Raw genomic sequence first — 17,824 nt, forward strand, 5'->3', positions numbered from 1 at the left:
TCATCAAAAGGTCTATGTTATAAATTATTCAAAACAGAACTTAAATTTGAAAATTACATTTCAATTTTATCGTTAAATAATGCACTGAAACTATGTAAATTTAGATGTGGCAATCACCGTTTGCCAGTGGAGACAGGGAGGTGGCAAAATGTCCAAAGACCCGAGAGACTATGCCACCTTTGTGAATCTACTGACATCGGCGATGAATTCCATTATGTAATGGCTTGTCCTTTTTTTCAAAAAAGAACGATTTAAATATTTACCACACTATTGTTGTACAAATGTTAATATTCTTAAATTTAAAAATGTATTCACTACAGTCAATATTGTCTTACTAGATAAATTGTGTAGATTTATAAACTATATATCAGTGAAAGTCTGTCCTCCTGGTTAAATTACATTTATCTATGTATATTTCACACATGCAAAATATGTTGTATTTTGTTTATATTTTCATCTCTGTAACTATATTATTTAGTTAATGAGAATAAAAATCTATCTATCTATCTATTTTTTGAATAAGAAAACACTTATTAAAAAAAAACCATTTTAGATTTTTCTTGAACAATTATGATCATGATTATATATATATATAAATCAGCTTTGTAATTAAAATGTATTCAATAAATTTCAATCACGATCTAATAATTGTGAAGAAAACTAAATGTCAAAGTGGATTCATGGTGCCAATAAATATATCCTTTGCATGATTTAAATTTAATAAATTTTCATTTTAATAACATGATTAACACATGATTAATAAACAGATTTTTTGATAAGTATCAGTCAGAACAATTAAAATTAAAAATATCCGACATATGTTTATACTATATCACAGTCTTCACGCTTAATCACAAGTCCTACAGCATTGGCTTGTATAAAAGAACTGCATGAAAATGTGTTTTGATCTGAAAAATTTTCAAACAGCGACTGTACAAATGTCCTGTATGCAAGAAATATTTCATGAACCCAAAGAAAGAGTTCAACTATTTTAAGAAGCCTGATATAAATATTTTTTGAAATGATTAATTTCAAGATTTTTTCCTCATATAAAAATTGGTCGACAGAGCTCTGGTCGATTATATAGGAAATTACTGAAACATGACTGGACTGTCCCCCTCTTAAAATTTCTGGATCTGCCACTGTCAAATGACTGTGTCAGGATTAATTTCTAAAACTATAATATTTTTTTTCAATTTTTTAATTTTGACCTGTAATTCAATGGGTGTCATCAGTCATGTCATGTCAATTGCTGTTTCTGTTTGTTTGTTTGTTTCTTAAGCAAGCTGTTGGTTTTTTGTTCAGTATTGTTTGAATTCCTCCCATGCAGGAATGTTTGTTATGCTTTTACTATTTCATCATTGTTTATAGAATACTCAAGCCATTGTTTTTCTCTTTTGAATTGTATGACCTCTATTTGCATGATTAGCTCAGCCGACCCAAAGGGCCAAGTGAGTTTTTCTCGTCACTTGTTGTCCATCCCTTCCGTTACCATGAAATAATTTTTATAAAAATATTCTCCTCTGACATTACTTGCGGTATCCACTAGTTGCCATGGCAACTACATGTAATCTAACGAAATTAGTATATTTTGTAAAATTCCCAATTTATATGTTTTTCTTCAAATTTCAATAATAGATATATATATATTATATTGGCAAAGTATGTGGGAATTACTGCTCTTAAAGGACAAATTTTAGCAAATTAAAAACATTTGCCTATTATCATGATCATCTTTATAAACTGACTTTAAATCCAAAAGTGACCAGCTAAACAGTGTACAAATAAGTCATCAGAGCTTTAAACTATTAAATAGGATCATTGTCCTTTGATTTTAACCAATTTTTTAAACTTTTAAAACATGTTTAATAGATAAATATGATAGATAGAAACAAAATTATCAACAAAACAAGAACACTAACATGACTAATAACATGAATAAGTCATAATAGCTAAAATCTTTTTTACATATAATCTTGAAACCTGTCATCGATAACTAGACACTTTAAAAAGGAAAAGTTGTCAGCAGGATATGACTTACAAATATATGTCAACATCACTGAAATTGTCAGTTAAATAAGAATAGACTTTTCATAGAGTAATGACCGTTTAATTTTTTTTTTTACTAAAAGTGGCCATTGTTTAAGATCCAGATGAGCAATACAGGCTCTTGAGAGCCTTTAGTGTTATGCTGGGGCATATTTTAGATTACAAATTAGTATTTTTTGCACAGCGTGTTTGGCAGTACAGTGAAATACATTTCCTTACTTCTGCATCCTTTGGTCTCTAGTGAATAGTTGTCTTATCAGCAGCAAGCACTTGTACTGATTTAATTGATGACTTGAATGCTATGTTTAACTTGTTAAGGTGTCATCAGTATATATTTCCTCAGATGGAATTTTCTTATACTTTGGCAAAATGAAGATTTTACCATGCTATTTTTAAAAATATAATGAAAAAGATGTGTCACCGTGCTATTTTTTAAGTTTCAAGTCTTGTCAATTTGCCAAAATTTGCATAGATTGTTCATGAAAATAATTGTGAATTAAAAGAAATCCATGAGATAGAATTTTGAAATAAATATGAAAAGATAGATTTTATAATCACGATAATGTTCTATAAGAAAAAAGGGTTCCACTGATTTAGTCTTCTTGCTTCAAGTAAAAATTTGAAATTTCACGATCATTCCAGTATATAAAATTTAAAATTTACTATAATAACAGTTATCTCCCCATAATTTCATAAGTGGCTAAGTTGAAACACACAAATATTTGGATTATTCAATAAATCACACTTATTTTATTTATACAAATAAATATTCTTACACATAAATTACAAATCTCTCTCAAAATTTGCTGATTTAGGGAAAGAACTAGATCAATCGCGTACTTCTTTTGTAAAATCCAAGCTGGGATATACAGTGAATCTTCCTAAAAATGACTTTTTTTATATATGCCATTTTGTTGTCTCCTTGATCATGTTGATGTGTACTTTTTTTTTATATCCATATTCATATTGGTTTTGAGAAAAAACATGATAAATACTCATAAGTACAAGGGCCAGAGTGCTATACAAATGTCTTCTGACACTTTTCAAGGGTTTTTCATGTTTTAATCCCTAAAAATGAAATTTAGAATTAAGTTATAAGGTATGACTGCAATATTATTTCTGTCTATTTGAAATAACCTAAAAATGTGGTGCACACTTCAGTGGTGAATCTAGGAGGATGGTTCTGGGGGTTGAAACCCCTATTTTTGGACTATCAATGCATATAGTTGAACCCCCCCCCTTTCTCCTGGGTTGGGAACCCCCTTTCTCCTGAGTTGGGAACCCCCTCCTCTTTCCCCTGGGTTGGACACCCCCCTTTCTCCTGAAATGGGAACCCCCCTTTTTAAGTATGGCTGGATCGGCCCCTGCACTTTTAAATAAAACATGATCTTAAAGACCAAACAAAACGGCATATCGATTTCTACCAGTGATTTTTTCTTAATTTTTTTAAGACTGAAGATATTTCATGATTTAAGGAATAAAATATGATGAAACAAATTGGGGTTTAAGTACAAATTAAGGGCATATAAACATGATCTTAAAGACCAAACAAAACAGCCAATTAATTTCTACCAGTGAATTTTTCTTAAAATTTTGAAGACTGAAAATATTTCATGATTTAAGGAATGATATATGATGAAAAAAATGGGGGTTCACTGACTTCGTTTCGTCACCATAGCAATCCCAGTTAAGTGTGTTACCGTAATATGAACAATATTTGGTTGTTGTTTATAATTTCAAATAATCCAAAATTATCCAACCAACAGGCATAATTCTTTTTTTAATAGAAACAGTATATTTGTATCCATCAATTTAAGATTGTAGAGTTTAAGATTCTTGGTGGTTTGATTTTAAAAATTAAGATTTATTTCATTCCCGCCAAAAATAATCCATAAGAATGGAAAAAGTTTCCAGTATTAAAAAATATCTACCAGTAATTTCTTCTTAAGAATTTCAAGTAAGAAAGTGCTTTGTGTTATCTTTCAAATAAAGTCACAAAAACTATATGTCACCGACCTGTCAACATGTTCCCCCGCCGTAGCGGTGGGGGCATTAAGTTGTATCCTTGTCCGTCTGTACGTACGTCCGTACGTCCACAAAACACAGATTAAGTTTGAATTTTGGCGGCGTCACTTCAACCGTTCTAGAGTTATGCCCCTTTATAAATGGAAAATTGCAATTTTTTATTTTCTTCTAAATATCAAGTAATTTTTAAAATTGGAGTTATCTTCCTTTGTCCATGATTAAAGTTGAATCAACTACAATCAATGCTTTATACAATGCAACGTTTAATTTTGACTTCCACTGATAAAACACAGATCAAGTTGAATTTGGGTAGTGTCACTTTAACCATTATTGAGTTATGCCCCTTTATAAATCGAAAGATTGCAATTTTTTTAGTTTCCATTCTGTAACTTAAGTTTGCCCCAACCATACATTATGAAACCTATACACAATATTCATTACCACAAAACTAAGATAAAGTACATTTTTTTTGTTTCCGTTTTCTAACTTTAGTTTGCCATGTTTGCCTCAACCAAATGTTATGAAACTTATATACAATGCTTATTACTACATAATACAGATTAAGTACGAAATTTCGTGTCGACACTTTTACCATTCTTGAGTAATGTCCCCTCATATCATAAAAAAACACCACTTTGCTTATTTGAATATTATACTAAAGAAATCGGATACGGGTCACGGGAATTATTTTGAAATGATAGGGAATTTTGAAAAAAAATGTCTGTTTTAACTTTAATTTAAGTAATAGACAGGTTGCGGGGACAGAAAATAAATATACACAACAAAATACACCATTTAAACGAAACATAATGACCGTCGTTGCAAAAATCAAGGTTCCTGAGCTATTTTAAAGATCGAAGCGAGAGGCTTTTAACATTGCAGTATAACATACAGGCTAAAATGGCTGAAACGTCAAATTTGCAAAAGAGGGACGAAAAATACCAGAGGGACAGTCAAACTCGTAGATCGAAAACAAACTGACAACGACATGACCAAAAATAAAAAGACAAACAGACAAATAATAGTACAGATGACACAACATAGAAAACTAAAGACTAAGCAACACGAACCCCACCAAAAACTGGGGGTGATCTTAGGTGCTCCGGAAGGGTAAGCAGATCCTGCTCCACATGTGGGTCCCGTTGTGTTGCTTATGTTATTACAAATCCGGTAAATAGTCTAATTCGGTAAGTCACATTCGTGAAAAGGGAAGGGTATTGTAGTTATGACATAAGGAACATATCCGATATCATCTGTGGAACGGTTATTCCATAACGGTCAACCAACTCGTGATGGCGTCCGTAAAATTTACGAAGGGATGATTTCAACTTCACCATTTGGAACTCTTGGCCTGATAGCTTCCTTGTGAGCAGCAATCCTCTATCAAGGAAATCACGATAGGAAACACAAGCCCGAAAATATCGTATCAATTGGGAGATATATACTCCGTATGCAGGCTCTGCTGGAATGTTGCTACATAGAAATGGAAAGTTCACAATTGGGAAGCTGAAATCATCTCTTTTGTCGTGTTAAAAATTGGATAACAAGGTCATTAAAAAAAAACAGGTTGCGGGGATGAATCTTGAAACTTGAATGTCCAAAGAATAAGCAAGTCCAAACCTTGTACATGTATGTGTAGTCGTTGAACTCTAGGTTACCACGTAAAGTTAAAATGCCCCTATTTCAAGAAGAATAAACTCACGAAAACACGAAAAATTCACTTAATTCGCGTTCATTGTTTTGATTTTGACCGCCTGACAACTTTACGGAAATATCAGAGTGAATATAAACAAGGACTCTGTGACGGGCAACTTATAATATCCGTGTTTTAAAGATTTTCACTTTTGCTAGTTTTAGGAATTTAAATGTCCTTTTGGGAAAAAAAATGACAACGTATAGAAATTTGTTTTCAATCTTTCGGGTCATTATAGCTTCTTAAAATTGATTTTATTCCAGCAGTAATTTTTTAGAAGTTAATAAATACAAGTTTTGTGTTACAAACCTTAAATTTTGATTTTAATCAAATTCAAATTCAAATATTGGTTTCTTAAAACTTTTGCCTTCAACATTATCTAGAGGATTTATTAAGTAAGATACATGACAAGAGCACATACAATCTCTATCATGTTTTTCCTTATCATCAGCAAACTCAAAATGCAATGTTTTAAAGATTTTTACAGTTTTGCAGTAAGAATAAAATTGAACTTCATTTTGAACGATTTTTTACGGGAATCAGTTAGTTTAATTCAAAATTAGTGCTCTTGGATCACAACTACCATGACTACTAGAGGTACTTTTGTTGGTACATTTGTAGCTCGATTATGCAAATCTCGAAAGATAGTCTTTTGCATGAATTTTTGCTTGATTTCAACTGAATATTTATGGCTGATGTATCTCATTTTTTTTCTTAACGTATTTTAAAGCATACATCATATTTTAATCCTTGAAATACGGGAAATGGGACGTTCTTATCTGCCGCATTTTACAGAGCTAGACACAACGTCATAGCAGGGGCGTTTCTAGGATATTTGAAAGAGGGGGCGTAGAATGAAATATTTTGGGAGTGGAGCGAGTGAAATATTTTTTGGACCTTTTTTTTTGCTCAAAAACATAAAATAATTGTGAAATGCTCTAATGTAACGGTTCAATACAATATTAGCATATTACGATAGTTAATTGTTTTTGAAAAGAGGGGGGGGGCATACGCCCATTACGCCCTCACCTGGACCCGCCCCTGCATAGAGCTTTCTGTTTCAATCAAGTTACATTTAGCGTATGTGCACAGAAATAGGCAGTTTGATCTTAAAAGGCATACAAAGTTTATGTTTTGAAAATATACTTATATCTTAAAGTGTCTGATGTCTTTTTATGCCCCCACTGTTGCTCAGGGGGCATGAAGTTTTACCCTTGTCAGTCTGTACCTCGGTCTGTATGTATGTTTGTACGTCACAAAGTAAGTTTAGTTTTTCTATTTCTAGTTTGCTTCAACCAAATGTCATAAAACTTGTACACAATGCTTATTACCACAAAACCCAAATCACATTTGAAATGGCGTCACCTTAAATGTTCGGGAGTTATGCCCTTTTACAAATGGAAAAATTGTTGAATTTTCAAAATCACTAATCGTAGTAGATAAGTAGTGACAACATATGAATTAATTGAAATGTAGGTAATTTATTGGTGAGACAGCAACCCAACACCATAATAATTAACATCTAGAGTGTCTATTCCATGTATATAAATAAGACTAATTCTTAAATATAAAATAAGAAGATGTTGTATGAGTGCCAATGAGACAACTCTCCATCCAAGTCGCAATTTGTAAAAGTAAACCATAAAAGGTCAAAGTATGGTCTTCAACACAGAGACTTGGATCAACTCGAACAGGGAGCTACAAAGGGCCCCACAAATGACTAGTGTAAAACCATTCACACGGGAAAAAAATGGTCTCGTCTATAAAATAAAAAAAAAATAGAAATTCTTATGAAACACATCAACCAATCACAACCACTGTTTTAGGTGAATTGTGTTAAAACATATTTTCTGTTTTCAGAAAAGCTTTCCGGATATGTCGCTGTACATTTTCCATTTGATGATTCTTCTGCTATTGTACCTGCAACAAAGATCATCGATCCACAAGTTCCTTTCCAAAAGCCATTCAACAAACAAGTTAAGATAAACTGGGATGGAAAGATAACTGATTGTTACATCATTGAAATATCAGGTTTTTTTCATTTTTAATCCAACCACATGCCACATACGCCTGTCTGTCTTTACATAAGTTGGAATCATAAAATGTTAAGTGAAAGGGGAGATGTTTTGCTAAGTCAGTGACAGTCTTTGATAGGTCAATTTATGAATAATTTGCATAAACAGTATATGTGACTTTTATGTGTTCAAAGAATATCAACTATGACGATATTTTCTGAGATTAAACATGTTAAACTGAGATATTTAAAAGTGATGATCAGATCTAACAAATTTTTTTATGTAATGACTTGAACATTTTAATATTCACAACATCATGATCGTTTTGATTATGGTCAAATAAGTTTAAATTATGTTAAAGTCATATTGTATTTTAATATGAAGGGAGATAACAAATAAAACATACACATTGTCAATTGACTCCTTAAAGAGTTAATGCCTTTTATAGTAAATTTAAAATAATTTTCTTAAATTTTTGTATTCTTTTACATAAATATTCTCCACTTAATCTACTGGGCCAAATAGAATTAAACCTAGCCACAATTTGCAATACGCTATTTTGATTTAAAAATGTATCCGACGACCCTGCCATCCCACCAACATGGCCACCGTGGCTAAAAATAGAACATAGGCGTTTACTATGGCAGTCTATGGGAAAATTGTAAAAAAAACACAGGCTCTTGAGGGCCTCTAGTTACTTTTTGTCAGATATATTCTGAATCCTCTAGTTTTTCTCAAGTGCCAATAAATATTTAGCCCTCTAAACCCTACATATACAGTTGGAAAATGCCATGTTTGAAAATTTATGAAATCTTTGGTATTTTTTCATTGTTATCATGGTTATTGAAAGGGAAAAGGGTGCCATTGTTTTTTGTATAAAATCTAAAGAGAATCATTTCCTGCAAATTTTTCAATTGATTATACTTCAAAAAATAAGAACACAGACCTGTCATTATTTTCTACTTTTAAACATTTGCTGTTTATATACTATCAAAATCAATTTATAACAGCCTTAAAAGATTGTTATTTTGAAATAGAGGAGCAAGCATACTTAAGGATAATGTAAAACAATGGACCCTAAGAACATCATATAAAAAAGAAGATGTGGTATGATTGCCAATGAGACAATTTTTCACAAGAGACCAAATGACACAGAAATTAAAAACTATAGGTCACTGTATGGCATTCAACAATGAGCAAAGCCCATATAGCATAGTCAGCTATCAGAGTCCCTAAAATGACAAATGTAAAATAATTCAAACGAGGAAACTAACGGCCTAATTTAAGTACAGAAAAATGAACGAAAAACAAACATGTTACACAGTAACAAATGACAACCACTGAATTACAGGCTCTTGGCTTGGGAGAGGCACATACAGATTGTGGTGGGGTTAAACATATTAGAGAGCCACCAACCCTCACCTAACCTGAGACAGTGGTGTAACAGTACAATATAAGAACACATTATAACCATTTATCATGTTTATTTCAATGTTGTAAATTATTTATTTCTTTTTACAGACAATAAAGACAACTCAAAGAAGGCAATTATAGGACCTACTTTAATGAATCAGACACAGAACAGGAGAATGAGCCACCAACTCAGGATAGACCAAATCAACCCTCTAAAAAAAGGAAAGCAGTTCTGCAAAAGGTTTATTTTTATGACCAGTTATGAGAATTGTTGTAGGTGAACTCAAAAACCTTTTTGCAAGTTTAAGGATTAAATCAATTTATGTAATCATCATTGGGGTATATATTTTTAGAAAATATCTGATGCGAAACAACATGTCAACATGGCTCAAAATTGAAACAGGGTTAAACACAATGTATGTCTTCTATCTTGGATTCTTGTAACTTACATAGAAGACTACTGGTAGGAGTCATTAACCTTACATGACAAATTTTACAAATTGTTTTCATTTTTGTCCATTTTTTTTCATAATCTTGAAAATTATAATAGTTAGACATAATTTATATATAGTACCCATCGTTTGGATTTTGGCTATTATTTGAAAACAGTAATAGCTAAAGAGTGAATTTTGAAAGAAAAAATTATCAGCAAGACATGATCTGCCAAAAGGGAATTGTTACCCTTAACTCCGTACCGGAGGGGCGTTTTACCCTCGTCCATCCAAAAGTTTGTTTTTGTTCTCTAACTTTAATGTGCCTCTACAAAATGCGTATTACCACAAAAACACAGATCAAGATTGAGTCTCAATGGTGTTACTTAAATCGTTCTTGAGTAATGCCCCTTTACTAATTGAAACAAAAAAAAATGCTGAATTTTTCGTTTCCATTCTCTAACTTTAGTTTGCCACACTCAGAAGTTTCAAAACTTATACACAATACCACAAGAGACCAATTAACACAGAAATTAACAACTATAGGTCACCGTACAACCTTCAACAATGAGCAAAGCCCATACCGCATAGTCAGCTATAAAAGGCCCCGAAATGACAAATGTAAAACAATTCAAACGAGAAAACTAACGGTGTTATTTATGTACAAAAAATTAACGTAAACAGATATGTAACACATCAACGAACGACAACCACTGAATTACAGGCTCCTGACTTGGGACAGGCAGTTTACTAATTCAATTATAAAATTAGATCTTTGAATATTGTTTTTATTGGTGTATATATATTGCTTTTGTTAACATCAAATTAAAAAAACAACTAAATGTAATTTTATTTACATATGAACATTCATCATGTACATGGCTCTGTCAAAACCTGTATCTTGGTATGACACAAGGTCAAGTTTTTTATCTGACTGTTCACGTCATCTTTACACTAAATCTGTTGAAAATTGGATGTGTACCGATTGAATTTGATATTTTAGTCTTAGATGCACGAATTCATCATGTGTTTTTGTTATGCCCACTTAAAGGGATTATGTTTTTCGGTAGGTGCATTCGTCCGTTCGTTCATCTGTCCCGCTTCAGGTTAAAGTTGGTGGTCCTAAAAGGTAGTTTTTGATGAAGTTAGATGTCAAATCAATTTTAACTTAGTACACATTTTCCCTATGATATGATCTTTATCATTTTAATGACAAATTTGAGTTTTGACCCCAATTTCATGGTCCATTGAACATAGAAAATGATAGTGCCGTTGGGGCATCAGTGTACTATGGACACATTCTTGCAAGATGTATTTCTGCTTTGTATCAAAATGAACAGTTAAGCCCTGTTCAACTATTTTATATAGTTTGTACTGTCCCAGGTAAAAAAAAAAAGGGGGGGGGGGGGGGTGGAGCACCTTCCAACGGATTTAACGCTGCCCCATACTGTATATGTCTATCCAAAGCTAGAAGCCTGTCATTTAGTGGTTGTCGTTTGTTGCTGTGTATCATACATTTTTTTATTTTGTTCATTATTTTGTACATAAATCAGGCTGTTAGTTTTCTTGTTTGAATTATTTTACATTTGTCATTTCGGGGCCTATAGCTAATTATTTCTATGTCATTTGGTCTTTTATGGAGAGTTGTCTCAATGTCAATCATACCACATCTTCTAATTTTATATATACAGATTAGCATGATATGTTTTAGTGTTGTAGTCCTATATATTTATGTGTAAATGTTTTGTTTTTACAGAAACCTAAAGACAAGCGATCATATTTGACAAAAGGAGCTACAAAAGCATATCTTCCAACAGTTTCATCAGTTAGTACCAAACATCAATCAGATTCAGCATCAACCATTGCGCAACCATCTAATACTAAAGTAAAATCTCAAGGTCAAACTAAGGTGAAAACAAAAGTTCATGCTTCCACAAAAATTCTAGCATCTGATTCTGTAAACAAATAAATATGTTGATGTGGCAACTTATGGTGACACAGCACTGTCTGAGAAATTTAACACTTTTTATCTGGGCAAAAGTTACAACCCTTTTCATACATATATTCAAGAAATAAATATAAATACTTATTTTATTCTTTCAAACATGAAGCTTGTATTGTAAACATGAACGACTAGTGTCAAGTATATTTTGAAATGCTGATCACTGTCAGTTTGTAATTATTTACATCTTGTATTTATATTTTTGACTTGCATGTTATTGACAATAAATTGTTAATTTCACATTGTGTTTCTTTAATAACCAGTTGCATTTCCATCAACATCAAGAACTTTTGGTAGAACTTTGTATAGGTGGTTTATATAAGAGCAACATGTTTCTGCAGACAGATTATTCCAGTATTCTTGTATTCCATCAAGCAGTTCTTGTTGATTTGAAGGTTTCACTCTTCTTTGTATATGGAATTTTAAGGCTGCCCATATGTTCTCAATTGGGTTAAGATCTGGTGATTCTAGAGGAGTGACCCAGTGGTTAACGTTATTGTTCTTGCACCCTTTGTTTAGTTGAGCGACTGACATGCTTGGGGTCATTGTCTTGTACTAGCCGATGTCAGTTTGGATATTTTTCCTGAATAAATTGTAGCAATTGTTCATTAAGGATCTCTTGGTAAATACACTGTCCATAATACCAGTGAAAATATTTAGTCCAGTAGGTCCTTGTCGTGATATTCCACCCTATACATGAACCTATAAAAAAAGAAACATGCACATTAAAGATACACAAACATGACAAACAAAAAAGGATTGGAATTAATTTCAAAATATGAACTTGGGCTTTGAATGAGTTTTAGTACTTCGAATACATTTGTACTCTTCGATAGGTGCTATGGTCTTTTTTTTTTTGCTTTTAATTCTCAGTTGTATTTCACAAAAATATTTGTAGAGGACAAAATTTATGCTGCTCCGCATACAAGTAAACAAGCAACCCAACTACAACAAAAACAAAGGGACATTTTAAAATTTTACAGTCAGGGGTACTATTTGTACAAGTAAATGTGTAAGATACTTATACAAGTGTATTTTATTTACTTGTATAGGTTAATTATGTTATTGGCTTATGTATGTTCATTAGACATTCAGATTTATTTACTTATACGTCAAGTAAACAAGTCATACTGTCTTCATTTCTTGAATTTCTCAGGTCTTTTTTGCTGTAATATAAATTCAAATTGTCTGTCCTTTGCAGATGTCTATACTTATCATTTAAAAGTAATTTCATGTACAATGACATTTTCATTTGTCTGATATCTTCAAAACACTGCTCATTTACAAGCCCTCAGTACATTTGGTATGATTGCCCATGAGATAACTATCCACCATATTTAAAATGTTAAATTAAAGTTGGTGTAAGCATTATAGGGTACCGTACAGCCTTCAACAATGACAAAAATCTGTGATTCATGTAAAGCTGACTATAAAAGGGTGCCGACATTACAAATATGATACAATTCAAGAAAGAAAACTGCTATAATTTATAACGAAACAATTTACCAAAAACTAATGACATACATGAACCAAAAACAAGCACTGAAATGCACATGATGCAGGAAGGCTACTAGAGTGTACTTTGACCTATATTTAATGTCTGAATGACTACGTATACTTTTAAGCTTTTCATTTAGGTCTATTTTTAAGAACCCTTTGTTAATATCCAATAAACAGCTGCGCCATGAGCGCATGATACACCCGTCACGTTTTCAAAGAATACAGTTCAATTACTTTTCAATGTCATGTTTGAAATGTATGAAAATAAAAAGGGAGCTTACGTCAATAGATATAAACAATTCATCAAAGTTTCATGAGAATTGTTGAAGGGATTTTTGAGTTCCGAAAACTTGAAAATCCCCCTTTTTTTAATGAATAAAACCCCTTTACTCGGAAATGTAAAATCTAAAATTTATAAAAATCGAAAGGGAGCTCATGTCAATATATATAAACAATTCACCAAAATGTCTTGCAAGTTGGTGAAAGCATTCTAGAGTTATTGTCCGAAAACTGGAAAATCCCCCTTTTTAAAGAATTAAACCTCATACATGTAACTCGGAAACGTAAACTCTAAAACTTATAAAAAACGAAAGGGATCTCACGTCAATAGATACAACCAATTCACAAACGTTTTATGCTAATTGGTTAAATCGTTTTTAAGTTAATGTCCGACCGTCATGTTGACAATGGTTGACGACGGATGGACGGACAAACAGACAACGGTATACCATAATACGTCCCGTAAACAGGCGTATAAAAAGAAATGAATCACATCTACAGTCTTCATGTAAATCTTCCAAAAAATCTATGTATCACATATAAGGTCTTATTATTGGCATACTCACCCAGTCACATTATTCACATTAATAAAACCTCACCATAATTTGCCAATTTAAAGTACAATAAAGTGTTATTGCATTTATATTGTTGAATATTATCCCTTGTAAAACATATATTTTGCATGTGCAAGTGTGTGCAATATAATATAAAAGTATGTTAAGAACATTATTCATGCAATAATAAAGCCTTATGTCTCATCAACAACCACACAAATATAAAAATAAGGAGATGTGGTTTGATAGCCAATGAGTCAACTATCCACAAAAGTTCAAATAAAGTGAATGTACATGTAAGTAATTATAGGCAACTATATGGCCTTCAAAGTTTGTGTTTCAAACTTTTATATTTTTAAAGCAAAATTCCTACACGTTACTCGTAATACGTTATATGAAGTTGAAATTGTATCACTATCTAGAAGCGGATCTGCAGGCTCCCCCTAGATTATCAAAATGTGTAAATATTCAGAAAAAAGCTTCCACTTGGTAATGATAAATTAATAAAGTTCTTTTTTTTTTGTTTTCTGTGTATTTTTTGCTTGATTGACTTAGCTTATTCCTCACTGTGCGTAGTGCATTTGAATTTAAAAGCAAACGGTAAACCGTTTTTAGCATTAATTGCATCATGAAATTGACATGTTGTTTCATGCTCTATTGAACTGTATATATATGTACTCATCAAGACCCTCAAAAACAGAAGTAAAAGTGTAGTGGAAATATCTATGGAATGTTTGTTCTTTCTGTGACAGAGTTTCTACGACCATTGACCATTATCATGATTATACTAACAGTTCTTAGCGAATCCATGACAAATCGCCCCACTGGCAAATCGCCCCACACCTAATCGCCCCACTTTTTCACCAACTCGCCCCACTTCCAAAAAAATCGCCCCACTCTTGTTTACCAACTCGCCCCACTTATGAAAAGGGTAAAATCCCATTGAAAATAGGTTGGATAACATGCCCCACTCATGAAAATGGTTAAAATCCCGCTGAAATAAGGTCTGCCAACTCGCCCCACTCATGACAAATAGATAAACCACGATGAATTTAGTAATGCCAACTCGCCCCACTTATGGAAAAAGATGCTATCCCGTTGTATATGTTCCTGCCACTTATAAATAAAATCAATACCTATGAAAACCTTAGATAAACATCTTTTGTAATTCTTTTCTTTTTGTTTTTCTTTTCTTTTTGCAGTAAGAAGTGAGTACCAGTATTTCGGTGACGTGAATGTCAACTCGCCCCACTTGTGAAAAATAGAAAAATCCTGATGAATTGAGTTATCCCAACTCGCCCCACTTATGAAAAATAGGAAAATCCTAATATTGAGTCACGCCAACTCTTTACACTTATGAAAAAGGAAGTAATACCGTTGAATTTATGTTTGCCAACGTACCCAACTGATAAATAAAAGTATGAATAGAATTAATGGCTACCAACTAGCCCCACTTATGAATAAAATGATTAAACTGTAAGGAGTGTAGGCCTTCCAATTCTGCCCACTTATGAAAACGTTAGAAATGCATCTTTTTTTTTGGTTCTTTTCTTTTGGTTGAAATAAAACAGAAGACATAATTATGCATAACAATAACATTTAAAACAAACATACATTAAATCAGTTATGACAAGCACTGGCATGATAACATAAAAAGAAGTACTAGATGAAATGTCAGCACTAGAAACAAGAACATGAATACATTGTCATTAGAAAGTTCAGTAGCTGTCTGCTTCCACGACTAGACCGTTGACACGACCACACTGGCGTAAGAGTCTGGTTGTAGATATGCTGCCTGCAATATACTGCTCCCACATGTTGAATAGGATGGCTTGGGGTTTACCTTTACGTTGTACGTGTACACAAGCTTACGCTTGCCCTGCTGTGTACCGGACTCAACTGTTGTGTAGGTGATGGTATCTGGAGCAATCTCAACGTTGTTGATGGAATCGTCTAAGATCGAGCTGTAAAAAAATCGATTATATAAATAACTTACATTTTTCAATTATGTCATTACTTTAAGCAAATAATACTGAACAGCACAATTACATGTAATATACGAATACATCCGAGTAGAAGACAACCTCAAGTTACTCTCATAAAAACTTTATTAAATCTAATTGGTAGTCAAATATACATATAATGAATTAACGTAGAAAATACAATGCTTACACTTCAAGTTGAACAGTTGGCACTTCAAAGGAAGCACTGATGTTGAAGGACAGCTCTGGCTCTTGAAACACATCTGGGTCATCTGGCTGTTGGTCTGAATCTGTTTGGTCTTGATGAACGGACTGGTCTGCAAGGTCTGTCTGCAGTAAAAACTGATCATCTGGGTTGGGTGCTTCACAAGGCGTACATCGCCAGCTTATAGACATAAATTTCTCATTTTTGTTTGTTTTCAAAGCATAAACAAAACTTACCAATCAATTTTTCAACAACAACAAAACCTGCTTATAGGGGGAGGGTTGAGATCTCAAAAAACATGTTTAACCCCGCCGCATTTTTGCGCCTGTCCCAAGTCAGGAGCCTCTGGCCTTTGTTAGTCTTGCATCATTTTTAATTTTAGTTTCCTGTGTATAATTTGGAGTTTAGTATGACGTCCATTATCACTGAACTATTATACATATTTGTTTAGGGGCCAGCTGAAGAAAGCCTCCGGGTGCGGGAGTTTCTCGCTGCATTGAAGACCCATTGGTGGCCTTCGGCTGTTGTCTGCTCTATGGTCGGGTCGTTGTCTCTTTGACACATTCCCCATTTCCATTCTCAATTTTATTTGACTACTTTTACTAACAAAAACACGACACACGCTTATTGTAAATGAAAGAATGGGCATTCTCTTTGATATTTACTTGAAAGTTACAGTTGCCTTTCACTGATTGCTCGTTAGTGTTTAATTATTCTTAATTCAAAGACAAAAGTAACCAATCCGGTAAGTGCTATGATAACAAATTGCTGTTAATTGAAATCCTTCAATTGTTATGATATATCGCATTATGATACAATTAACAGGTTTCTTTTCAATTGTTATGCAAATAACTATAAGCTTACAAGAATAAAGTTATTCTGCAATAATACGAAAATTATATTTAGAATTATAATTTCAGAAAGTGAAACATCATTTAATTTCAATAATAATAATTAAATAAATTTTCGTTTTTTTTTATTCTGTGTAGATTAGTTTTCATTTAAGTGGGGCGAGTTGGCAGACATGAAAATTATATATTCATCTAGATATTACCGTTTTTCATTAAGTGGGGCGAGTTGGCAGGAGTAATATTAACGGGATTTAACCCTTTTCAAAAGTGGGGCGATTTTTTAAAAAGTGGGGCGAGTTGGTAAACCAGTTGGGGCGATTTTTTAAAAAGTGGGGCGAGTTGGTGAAAAAGTTGGGCGATTAGGTGTGGGGCGATTTGCCAGTGGGGCGATTTGTCCTGCTTCCTTCTTAGCTAGAAAGGCATCATAGATTTTTTTTATTGAAATAGCATTTCCAATACCTCATCTTTATAATTTTGAGGGTTAGTAATGCCCTAAACTGTCAGGCGTCAAACTCATTTTCGGCCACGTTAGCGTCAAATTGGTTAAAATATTATAATTACCGTGAATCGTCAAAATATCCTGATCATGATTAGTCAGAGGTCTAAACATGCTCAAATAACTATCGTTACCGTCATTCTTGGATAAAAATTAACGTGATTCGTCAAAATCAGTAGATTTTTTTATCATGTAAAAGAAAGTTTACATTTTATCGATATGCATCAAGATTTAGCGTTATTGTCATTTGGCAAGAATTTTTACCATTATTTGTGATGAAGGTACCCCCATTACGACCCTTTTATTTGGACTGAGGCAAACGGTGATGC

This window comes from Mytilus californianus, unplaced genomic scaffold, assembly GCF_021869535.1.
Source record: "Mytilus californianus isolate M0D057914Y unplaced genomic scaffold, xbMytCali1.0.p SCAF_13, whole genome shotgun sequence".
Lineage (NCBI taxonomy): Eukaryota > Metazoa > Mollusca > Bivalvia > Mytilida > Mytilidae > Mytilus > Mytilus californianus.